This window comes from Martes martes (assembly GCF_963455335.1).
Source record: "Martes martes genome assembly, chromosome: 8".
Taxonomy (NCBI): domain Eukaryota; kingdom Metazoa; phylum Chordata; class Mammalia; order Carnivora; family Mustelidae; genus Martes; species Martes martes.
The window spans coordinates 118,142,665-118,153,884 of NC_137895.1; the positions used below are offsets into that span (position 1 = coordinate 118,142,665).

The following is an 11,220-nucleotide window of genomic DNA, read 5'->3' on the forward strand; positions in this document are numbered from 1 at the left end:
CATTTGTAACCTCTTAACAAGAACTAATTTTGCTTGTCATCAAAAAGTATCAAACGTACAATTTCTTGAATTTAGTCCTTCTGTAGATGGTTTTATAAAATTTCATTCTATCAGGAATAGTTCCTGCTACTGTCTTCTCAGGGTTTGCCTGGTGCTGGGGGCTGGCTCCTGTGAGGGTGTGAAGGCAGATCCAAGAATTCATGTCTTAGAGTTTGCTTACGCTGCATAAAAACCAAAGACCTATAAGAGCCTTTTTCACATTCATTCCCTGGATCAGAGGCCTATCCATTTCCTCAGAAATTACCATTAACTATCACAGGATTCCCAAAATGTGCCATTCCTCCCAGAACTATTCCTTCAACAGATACCGTGAATGCTGTTAATACGAAGTGTCATGATTGAGCCCATTCCTCTGAGAGTCAAAAAAGAAAATAAAAAGGAAAAGAAATGAGCTATATCCAGATGCTCGCTAAACAATGAAACCAGCAAACTCCTCAAACACACTGACATGATACTTGGCTTTAGGACCTCCTAGGTCCATTGTTACCATCTCCTGTGGTACGTTCCTCTCCCCTTTCCCTCACAGAACTTGTATCAATGAACACACAGCAGCGCATTCACTGAAACAGCTCAGAGGTTATTTATGTTTTATTATTTTTTGAAGATTTTATTTATTTGAGAGAGAGAGAGAGCAAGCTTGAGAGGGGAGAGGTTATTTATGTTTTAATCAGACACTTCCTTTCTGGTGAATAAAATCTTCCAGACACAAAGGTCTCAAATCTCTAAGGGTGAAATTCCAAACCAGTGTAGGAAGTGAGGAACAAAGTTTGGGTGGAATACCTAGCACATATGAGTATGTGTATTAAATGACAGAAAATATTAAGATGGCGGTGCCAGAGCAGCACCTCACATTCCTGAGTGCTGGTGGATGTAACTGATGGGAAGATCATTGAGTCATTAGCGGAAGTCCTCAAAAGTTTCCACAGAGCCATCTTGAACTCGGACTAGTATCCTTTCATTGGTTATGTGGTAAAAATTTCTGAGGGGAAAAAAAAAAAAAGCTAACTTTTACATATTCTTCTTCCTCCCATTTATCCCTAGGCACAAACATAGTGTTATGTAACGTTTGAGGAAATGTTTATAAAATGGCCAAGCATATGGTCAGAGGATCAGCCAGATAAGCTGACACCAACATCAAAGGAAGGACAGGAGGGGTGGGAAGGTTATGAGTCAGTGTGTGCACATCTCCTGGCGAGATGATCCCCCACGTCCTCTGAATCTATTCTAGAGCCACATTTGTTCTCCCAAACACCCCAGCCCAGGGAGCCTGCAAGGGAGTAGCACTTGAATAGAAAATGCTTGCCCTGCTGTTTCCCCCAGAATCTGGACTGCAGCCAGCATCCGCAGTAGAGAAGTCATTATGATGAAAGAGTGAGGGAACCTGTTCCTTGGCCTTCTGCACCTGGGAAGGAAGAAGAACTTCATCTGAGGATGCTGCCACAGACGGAAGTGCCCACCAGGAGGAGTGCGTGGTGCACTGTTTACAGGGGGCACGCACGGACCCGGGCCTGCTTGCCCTCTGCTTTATGGAGTTCTTACTGCTGGGTCCAGTCAGCAAGAGGCTCAGGGGAATTAGGAATTGGTATCTGGAGAGAATCTGGTCCTCATCTCATGTAGGGAGAAAGGAAGGGAAGGGAAGGGAAAAGAAAAGTGAAGGGAAAATGGAAGGGAAATGAAAACTCCATGTTAGTGACTTAGACATGAGGTGCCTACAAGTAAGACTGGGGGGACCCATCCCCAAATGTAAACAGTTGTTAATCTTTGCCTGATGGAATTATCAGTGATAGCGGTTACTTTATTTTTGCTTACATGAATTTTTTAAAATTTTCTACAGCGAATATGTATTATTTTTAGAAGAGAGCAGGGGGTGGAAAATGTTCTCTAAATGTCTCCCACTTCACACACTGGAGAATATTAGCTCAGCTGACCTTTACACAACAAGACTCTAAAGTAGGTTAGCACACATCGCCATCTTAAGTTTGCAAATAAACTGAGGCCTGAACTTCATCATTCTTCACTGGGCTATACTGATCCCAAGTGAGCTGATGTCATAGGCAAGCCCCTTTTTTGATGGCTGATACAACCACCCACTCCCCTGCAGCCCTCTAACTCTCTCCACCCCACCCCCTGTGGCCTGCTGAAGGTTGCTGCTCATTCTACGATCACTGGCTACTTGACCAGAGAAGGGGGCACCTTTTATTCTGAGACTCAACGATCTATACCCAGTGACCAAGAAGTAGAAGGGTGGCTTGTTTTCTCCTGTTTATGACCTCCCTTTGAAGACCGGAATCTTAGAGACTAGAAGAGGTTAACTAGTTTGCCCAAGATCGCACAGCTAGCAAATGACATAGCTATGATGTAGACCTGACATTCTGACTATAGAGACCTCACACTTAATCACTTGATTATAGCCCCTCAATAAAATAGTCAAGATTCACTCAAAACAATATAGATGTGGAACTCTCCGTGGGCATACCACCAGAGCTGGGGGTAATCTCTTTGCTCTTGACCTGCACTAGTCAATGTGAGTCGGAAGCATTTGAGATAAGAAGACAGTCAGCATGAATGGGAGATTGGTTACATGCAAATGAATTAATCACATACATTAAAGATAATGGAAGCCAGTCTTCTCTCTGTTGAAGAAGGGAGGCACAAACATGGAAAAGGCAAGACTCATGTGATATTGGATTGTAATCAGGGGCATTGGCTTGAACACAAGCTATCTGAACTATAGAGAGCTATGGCTACCAATGTAGAGAGCATATAACTACCCACTGAGAGAACCCAGCCAGAATTGATGCCACTCTGGTAGCACTGAGCACCTTTAATGATTAAACCTTGATTTCTAGATAACATTCTCAACTAAAAGGAACTGAAGTCTCCTTGTAGACATAGCTGACTCCAGGGCTAGGGCAGGGAAAGTATCAGATCAGCATGAAATCTCTTATGGCAGAAAAAAGGAAGTTCCCTAAGAATCATGGTAACTGTCAAAAGTCACAGGACCTTGAAAAGGCTCTCACTGGCTAAATCTGTGCCAGCCTGAGCATCGTAGTAAATAATGCTAGTAATGGATTATAACTCATTCAATAAAACAGGAGTCCATGGATCCAGACTGATATAAATAAATAAAAAGAGGAAACTCTGCCTTATGCCAGCAAACATGTGTAGAAGAAATGGTAACATTATGTAATTACTTACCCACCCTGTTAATAGTAACTGGGTCAGGAATAGCTTCTGTGGATGCCACAAATAATGGGTAAAGTTTTAATAAGGAACCAGGTACTAATATAGTTTTGAAGTATCTCCCCACAAAATACTTATTAACATCTCAATGAATATTTACCAATACTTATTAATACCCCATCACAAAGTACTCATTAATTAACTGTACTGTGGAGAAACCTGACAGACAGCATTTTAACCAAATGAAAAAAGTCAATCTCACCAGTAATAGGTTAAATCAACATCATATATCTGCTGATAATATGCACTGAGAAGAACATGTGGTTATTTCTCAAGATACACTTGAATCTAATTATGACAAAACATGAGACAAACCCAAATGAGGGACATTCTTCAAAGTAACTGACTTAGACACTTCAAAAACATCAAGGTCACAAAAGATAAAGACTAGTTTGTTCCAGATTGGAGACAACTGACGAGACATGCTAACTACGTGCAGTGTGCGATTCTGGAAGTATAAACACTGGGATAATCAGGGAAATTTGAGCAGGGATCTGTAGAATAGAAGATAGTACAATATCTGTGTCAATTTCCTGATTTTGATGGGCCTCCTGTGGCTATGTAGGGAATGTTCTTGTTTTAAGGAAATGCACACTGAAGCATTTAGAGGTAATGGAACATTGCACCATTTGCAACATAATTTCAAATGGTTGAGAAAAAATATGTGTATAGAGAGAGAGATGAAAAATATGGTGGAATATCAATAATTGGCGAATCTGGGGAAGGTTATATAAGACTTCTGTGTTCTGCTCTTGAAATTGAAAATTTTCTGTGGGTTTAAATTTATTTCAAAGTAAAAGTTCCCCCCAAAAGTATATGATAAAACTCAATACCAACTTTTAGGTTAGCAAAGTAAACAAATAATATCTATCCAGAGAGAGAGAGAGACTCAGAGAGATGGAGAAAAGGAGAAAAAGTCATTATCTGAGAAAGTTTTCTATATTTATGTACATACATAGGGGCTTTGTTGCTGTTTTTAAAAATAGGATCATACTGTACAAATACAACTTGCTTTTTCACTTAAAAATATAATGTAGTGGGGCACCTGGGTGGCTCAGTGGATTAAAGCCTCTGCCTTCGGCTCAGGTCATGGTCCCAGGGTCCTGGGATCCAGCCCCGCATCGGGCTCCCTGCTCAGTGGGGAGCCTGTCCTCCTCTCTCTCTCTCTGCCTGCCTCTCTGCCTACTTGTAATCTGTCTGTCAAACAAATAAATAAATTTAAATATATATATGTATAACTTAGCAATCTTTCCAGATCAGTAAGCTAAATCTACCTCAATCTTTTTAATTACTGCATAGACTTGACTTATATTGCTAGTCCATCATTTTTAACCAATTCCCCATCAGAAGATATTTAAGTTGCTACCTAACATCCTCTAAAACATTTATTTTCAATTTATAGTTTTACTACCAAATCATATGGTTAAAGTCAGCATGTGAACTGCTACATGTCACAGAGGGGAAAAAAGTCCTCAGACTTGGGTCACACAAATATCCACAAGTAATGATAAGTTCAAGGCAAGGTTAGTGTCAATGGACAAATCAATAAGATTCTTCAGCGGGGCCTAAATTTCTCACATGCCCACTGTCTAGCAGTGCAACTGGCAAATTTTCAAGGGTCTCTTCATCTTTTTTTCTATTAGTCTACTTGCTTTTAGAACTCTATTTTATTTTGATTTAGGAGGCCTCTTTGTCAGTCTACTTAGGAATGGCATTGCAATTTCTACCCTTATCCTACAGCTATAAGCATTTTCCAGAATGCCTGCACATGTGAAATTATTCAGGCACATTGATAATCAGCAAAAACAGAATCAGAGGAAACCATTTTGTCCTCTGTGTTTGTTGCTAAAGAACCCTTCTCCCTTGATGTACTCATTGGGGTGACAGAGTTTCTGGGCACTTGTCATTATTCTGTAATGAGAATAGGGAAGTGGAAGGGGCCATCCATGAAAGAATGTAAGCTTCCCAAAGCAAGATGAGGCTGGGTCAGAGGTATCTACAGCACCACCACCCTAGCAACATCCCAGGGGGACCTTAAGTACAATAGAAGCAGAGGTTGGCCTCAAACAAGCATTCAAAGACTTGGACATTTCTCTTGCAAAACTGCCCCCCCAAACACTGAGGAATTGCTAGAAATACAAGGTACAATTTCTGTGCAGAAACAGAAAATAAGTTTGTATGTAGTTATTTTTGTGAGGCTTTAGATTTTGTTCAGGGGGGCCAGTGAAGCTAAAAGAAAGGGTATCCTAGGAGTCCTTCCTGCTTGTTTCCATTTCTTAAGAAGTGACATGGTCACCAAAGACTCAAGATCTGCCTCTTTGAGGAAGATGCGGTCGCAGCTATAGAGGTACCTCAGACACCAGCTCCTGATCCTGACTCACCACTGTTTGCCCTCACCCAGAAGCAAGTCGGTCAGGAAGCCTTGCCACAGCCATGGCTTTTAAAGACACTGGGGAGACACCCGTGGGACCAGAGGCGGTGTTTCACAGAACTAGAAATATTCTCACCAGCTGCAACGTAAAATCTTTAGAGAAGGTACATGTTGACTTGATCAGAAGCGCAAAGGAAAAGAATCTCAAAGTGAAAGGACCAGTTCGGATGCCTACCAAGACTCTGAAAATCACTACAAGAAAAACTCCTTGAGGTGAAGGTTCTAAGACTTGGGATCATTTTTGGATGAGGCTCCACAAGCATCTCATCAACTGGCACCATTCTTGTGAGATTCCTAAGTAGATTACTTCCATCAGTATTGTGCCAGGAGTTGAGGTTGAAGTCACCATTGCAGATGCTTAATCAATCTTTTTAATAAATTATCAATTGTTAAAAAAGAAAAAGGAAAAGGACTCAAGATCTTAGGAGTGAAAAGTTTATAAAAAGCCACTGCCACAATCACCCTTCCACATAAACCACACATAATAGTCACTTTAAAAATATTAAATTTTCAATTCATCATCATTTTTACAGCCGGGGCGGGGGGGAATCCATTCGAGTTAACTACAATGATGAATAAAAGCATTTAAGTGTCCTTTGTCTTTTTAAATATAGTATTTACTCATGAAGGTCTAGGTTTAAAATTAAGACACAAGTAGGGTTTTTTTTTTGTTTGTTTGTCTTTTAAAGATTTTATTTATTTATTTGACAGACAGAAATCACAAGCAGAGAGGCAGGCAGAGAGAGAGGGGGAAGAAGGCTCCCTGCTGAGCAGAGAGCCCGATGCGGGATTCGATCCCAGTACCCTGGGATCATGACCTGAGCCGAAGGCAGAGGCTTCAAACCACTAAGCCACCTAGGCGCCCCCACAAGTAGGTTTTTAACGAAAGCACATTCATAGATATTCATTGATTTTCCCAAACACTGTATTACCTATTTCTCCCACCCCAGAAGAGAGTTACATGAATTTGAGTGTTATGATAAGCATAGATTAGATGAAAATAATTGATACTACTATGAGGACAGAAAAAGAAAATCAACCTTATATTTTCTAACAATTGAAACAAGTGAGAAGGAACTTTTCAAAACAGAACAATGAAGTATCACATTATAGTATATTATGTTTTTTGTCTGATAGAAAAGGGAAGACAGACAGGAAAATTACTAATAGTCAAACTAGTACAAATAAAGCACAATTCAAAAGTGCTTCATCTGAGATTGTGGAGTTTCAAGAGTTTTAAAGGCATTCCAGAGACATGCTAATGAGTACATGTCTCAGGCATTTCCAGACAACTGGTATACGAGGTTGCAATAAAAAGATGCAGGAACATACTCATCATGCTTTTTGTCATTGGACAAGACAGTTGACCTAAATTGCATTTCACATGAAGCAATAGCATCATGGAGATGTGTAGAAGTACAGGATGCTCCAGAAATATTGAGTGACCCCACATAAAAGAGATAGCCCATTATTGAGCACAGGTGACCTTCTAGAACACATTACGGTCATGATTTACCAAGTTCTAATCACTTCAGGTTACTGCTATTTGACTATTTATTGCAATGTCTTTAAAACCCCACATTATGTCGGGGCGCCTGGGTGGCTCAGTGGGTTAAAGCCTCTGCCTTCAGCTCAGGTCATGATCTCAGGGTCCTGGGATAGAGCCCCGCATCGGGCTTTCTGCTCAGTGAGGAGCCTGCTCCCCCCCCCACCCCCGCCTGCCTCTCTGACTACTTGTGATCTCTGTCAAATAAATAGATAAAATCTAAAAAAAAAAAAAATTAAAACCCCAAATTATGTCATGTGAATGTGCCTACTTCCTAAAGATCACTTTAAAGTCATAGTCTCCAAATCATAAAACTCACCCCTGAATTTCTCAGCCTAAAATTTACTTCCAGAAGTCAAGTGACCTAAATTCATTTCCTGACCTCTGTGGACAAATCACTAAATGTCTCCTTTGCCTTACTTCCTCATCGATAAAATGGGCCAGTGATCATCATACCTTTATGTAGAACACTGTGACAGTAAATGAAGTCTTGAGAAGAAAAATACCATTCAGATTCAATTTTTATCTATTGAGGTGTCCACCCCGAGCTGGGCACTCTGTTAGGTATTTTACTTATATTCTTCCATTTAATGAAATAGTCCAATTAGGTAGACGTTATTAACTATGACCTAAGACAAAAAAGTGAGGGCCAGAAAAGGTGAATTAATTTTCTCAGCACAACTAGCCATAGGCAAACACAGGATTTAAATTTCAATCTGATGTTCTTTCCCTCTTCTTATTTCTACTTCTATCTTTGTATAGTCAAGATGTTATCACAGTAATAAGATTTTCTAGTAGAATGAAGTTTTTAGGAACCACCAATAAACCACTTGAGAAAGCAAAGAAGACTCCAAAGATCATTTGTAAAGTTTAGGTCAGACTCTTGAAAACATACATCCCGAGGTCCAGGAGCTGTGACACTGAACTTTCTGGGGAAGTTCATATATATATGTGTATATATATGTATATATATATATATACACATGTAAATATAATCTGGAAAGGAGAAAACTCCAGACTTTTTTAGGAAAGAAACAAGGAATTTATTAATTTAGGATTGAGGAAGAATAGAAGTACGTGAGAAGTAAATATTTGACTAGCAATGGAAGACTCAGAAATGAGGGGGGGGCACCTGAATTCCTGGGATAGTCATTTTTAGATAATACCCAGCAGGTGAGCAAGTTTGCTGCCTGCTAGAAACTGCACAGCCCACGATCCCTTGGAATGTATTTATAGCTGCTCCGTCACTAAGGCTCCAACATTTGATCTGTTCTTTCCAAAATAGGTTTTAAAAAATTCAAAAGGAAAAAGGCAAGAGCCCTGTAAACAACGTCTTCTGCAGCCGTTTGTAAACACTGCCGCCAGAGAGAATGGCAGACAGTTGTTTCCGAAGTCTGAACAGAACTTCAGTCTGATGAGAGAGAAGGCTTGAGGGTGGGGGCTGCCGAGAGAAGAGCAGCTCCTCCTTTCGGCTTCTTGGCTCTCATGACCTGAGGAGGAGAAACCACAGCTGACCCACCTGTTTAGAAGGAAGACAACACGGTGAGCAAATTTCCTCGATGGGTATCTAATGCAGACCCCGTGCCATGCTCCGGAAAGGCGTGTGGCCAAAAGAAAGAAGTGAGGGGCCCAGAGTCCTAATTTTCTGAGACTCTCAGGTGCTTCTCAACTCCTTTCTAGGAGAACAAGTTCTGTCCTTGAGAGACTAGTCTATGGGAGCTAGAGGTTTTATCAAAGAAGACCCAGAGTCTTCATTAATGATTGATAATGCCTAGATTGGAGTCGCCACAGAATTACAGTACCACAGTCTCTCATCCAAGATTCAGAAATGCAAAGTTCTGTGAAAATAAAAGGTTCTTTTTTGGTAACTCATCTGATAAGCAAAACCTGATCCAGCTTCTTCTGGTGACCAAACCTGACCTGGATTTAACAGAGAGTGTTAGAAGGTACTGCCCCAAGCCCCTAGGTGATTATGAAATATTTATTGTATGCACCACACTGTCTTTCCAAAATCTGAAACATTGTGAATTCCAAGAATACCTACCTCCATGTGTTTTGGTAGTGGATTGTGGACCTGTATTATGTATCTTTACGTGTTCTTTTGTCCTTTTGTTCTAAATGCAGGTTAAGTCATGTCTCACACAGTATAAGCAACTAGTCCACAGTATTTTAATAAGCAGCTACACATTTCCAGAAAATGCACAGTTTGCCAGACCATGTATGTTAGCTTGCAAGGTCAGCCACCAGACTTTGGAAGAGCCCACAAGGTGAGCTTTCCACACCAGGAAACTACCACGGCTGGGAAGGAACTGCCAGGATTATATGTAAACTACGACAGCCTCACACACAAAGAAATCACCTGAGACGCTTTAAAAGATACTACCCTAAAATGGATCCACTTCAGTGACGACTAACAACCTTACCTCTATGAACTCCCACATTTAAATTTTTAATTTATCAGTCTCGCACATTATCGTTTTCATTTAAATCCTGGTGAGTTTTAGAATCTCGGCACCAGGTATACCTGCACAATCCCAAATTCTGAAAATTTTTATCAGTGAAAAGAAACCCCCAAACAAACAAAAACTTAATATATACTGCTCATCCACTTTCCCACTTTGTATTTGTTGGAATCATTCTATTTCAAACACACAGTGAAAGAATAGGCACTTGGCAATCATTACTTCTGGATGAGTCTGGAAGGTAAGAACTCAGCTATCTGCTTAGAAAAAACACTTACTAAGAGCTCAAACCCACAGGTGGAGCCTCTGGGATCACAAAATGCTCTGCTTGTTTTGTAAGGATTGATAATCAAATATTTTCTTGTCCTATATGCCAAGCTAATTTGTTCCAAATGTAACACTCTTTAGTGGAATGTGGATGACAAATATCCATACTCAAGGACCTACAACTTTTAAATGTTATATCTAGTCTATGTATTTGGGCACCAGATTAAAACATCATCGCTTTGACTTTTTGAAATATAAAATAGATCGGGAATAATGTTTTCCCCAGCTGCTGCTGTTTAAATGAAGGTGTTTGGCCCAGAGTTCTCTCATGTCTGTCAGAATGCCTGAATTGTAAATTTTGTGTGTGTATGGATTTTGGGTAAAAATACAACAAAAATTGCATATGTGCATGCGTGCACACACACAATGAGAGAGGAAGCATTTAAAATGAAAATAAAATAGGGGGCGTGTGGGTGGCTCAGTTGTTAAGCATCTGCCTTTGGCTCAGGTCATGATCCCAGGGTCCTGGGATTGAGCCCCACATCGGGCTCCCTGCCCAGCGGGGAGTCTTCTTCTCCCTCTCCCACTCTCCCTGCTCTGTTCCCTCTCTCTCTCTCTCTGTCAAACAAATAAACAAAATCTTAAAAGAAAAGAAAATAGGAAAACAGTAGCTACTTCTTGTGAAACCAAAAAAAAGAAAGACATAATTGCCTACATTTACAGAAGAAGCAAATAATAAGGAGGAAGAAGAGTTATTTAGGGTAAAATAACCAGGAATTATAACTAAGATTCATGGGAATAAAAAATTGGCATTGTGTGGCAGAGATGACTTGTGGCCACAAACTATTTCTCCATTCTTCCTCAGTAAAAAAATATATAAATAATCCTGATTTTATGTCGGCGCAATGAACTCAACAAAAAGATGTTCTTTCCCAAACTCCCTTGCAGCTAGGTTTGGCATGGGATTAAGTTCTGATCGATAATCTGTAAGCAGAGTGTGGGGGACGGGTAAGGAGAAGAGAAGGGGGAAAGGCTGCCCTAAAGCGGCGGGCTCTGTTTTCCATGCCTTGTCCCTTCTGCAATAAGGAGCTCCAGGGTCAACTTGGACCATGAGGTAAGAATGGAGCAAGTCCCTGATGTAAAGCAAAAAGATGAGCATTTATTCTGGACTGCCTATCTCTGGACTTCTTTTACATGACAGAAGCAACTCT

At 40.5% G+C, this 11,220-nt stretch overlaps 1 pseudogene across 1 annotated transcript; it reads left to right on the forward strand.

Annotated features, from left to right (window-relative positions):
- The first annotated feature begins 5,736 nt into the window (after positions 1–5,736).
- LOC308347853 (small ribosomal subunit protein uS10-like) lies at positions 5,737–6,096 on the forward strand (annotated as a pseudogene). Its single transcript has one exon. The product of its transcript is annotated as a small ribosomal subunit protein uS10-like (transcript).
- Positions 6,097–11,220: the final 5,124 nt, after the last annotated feature.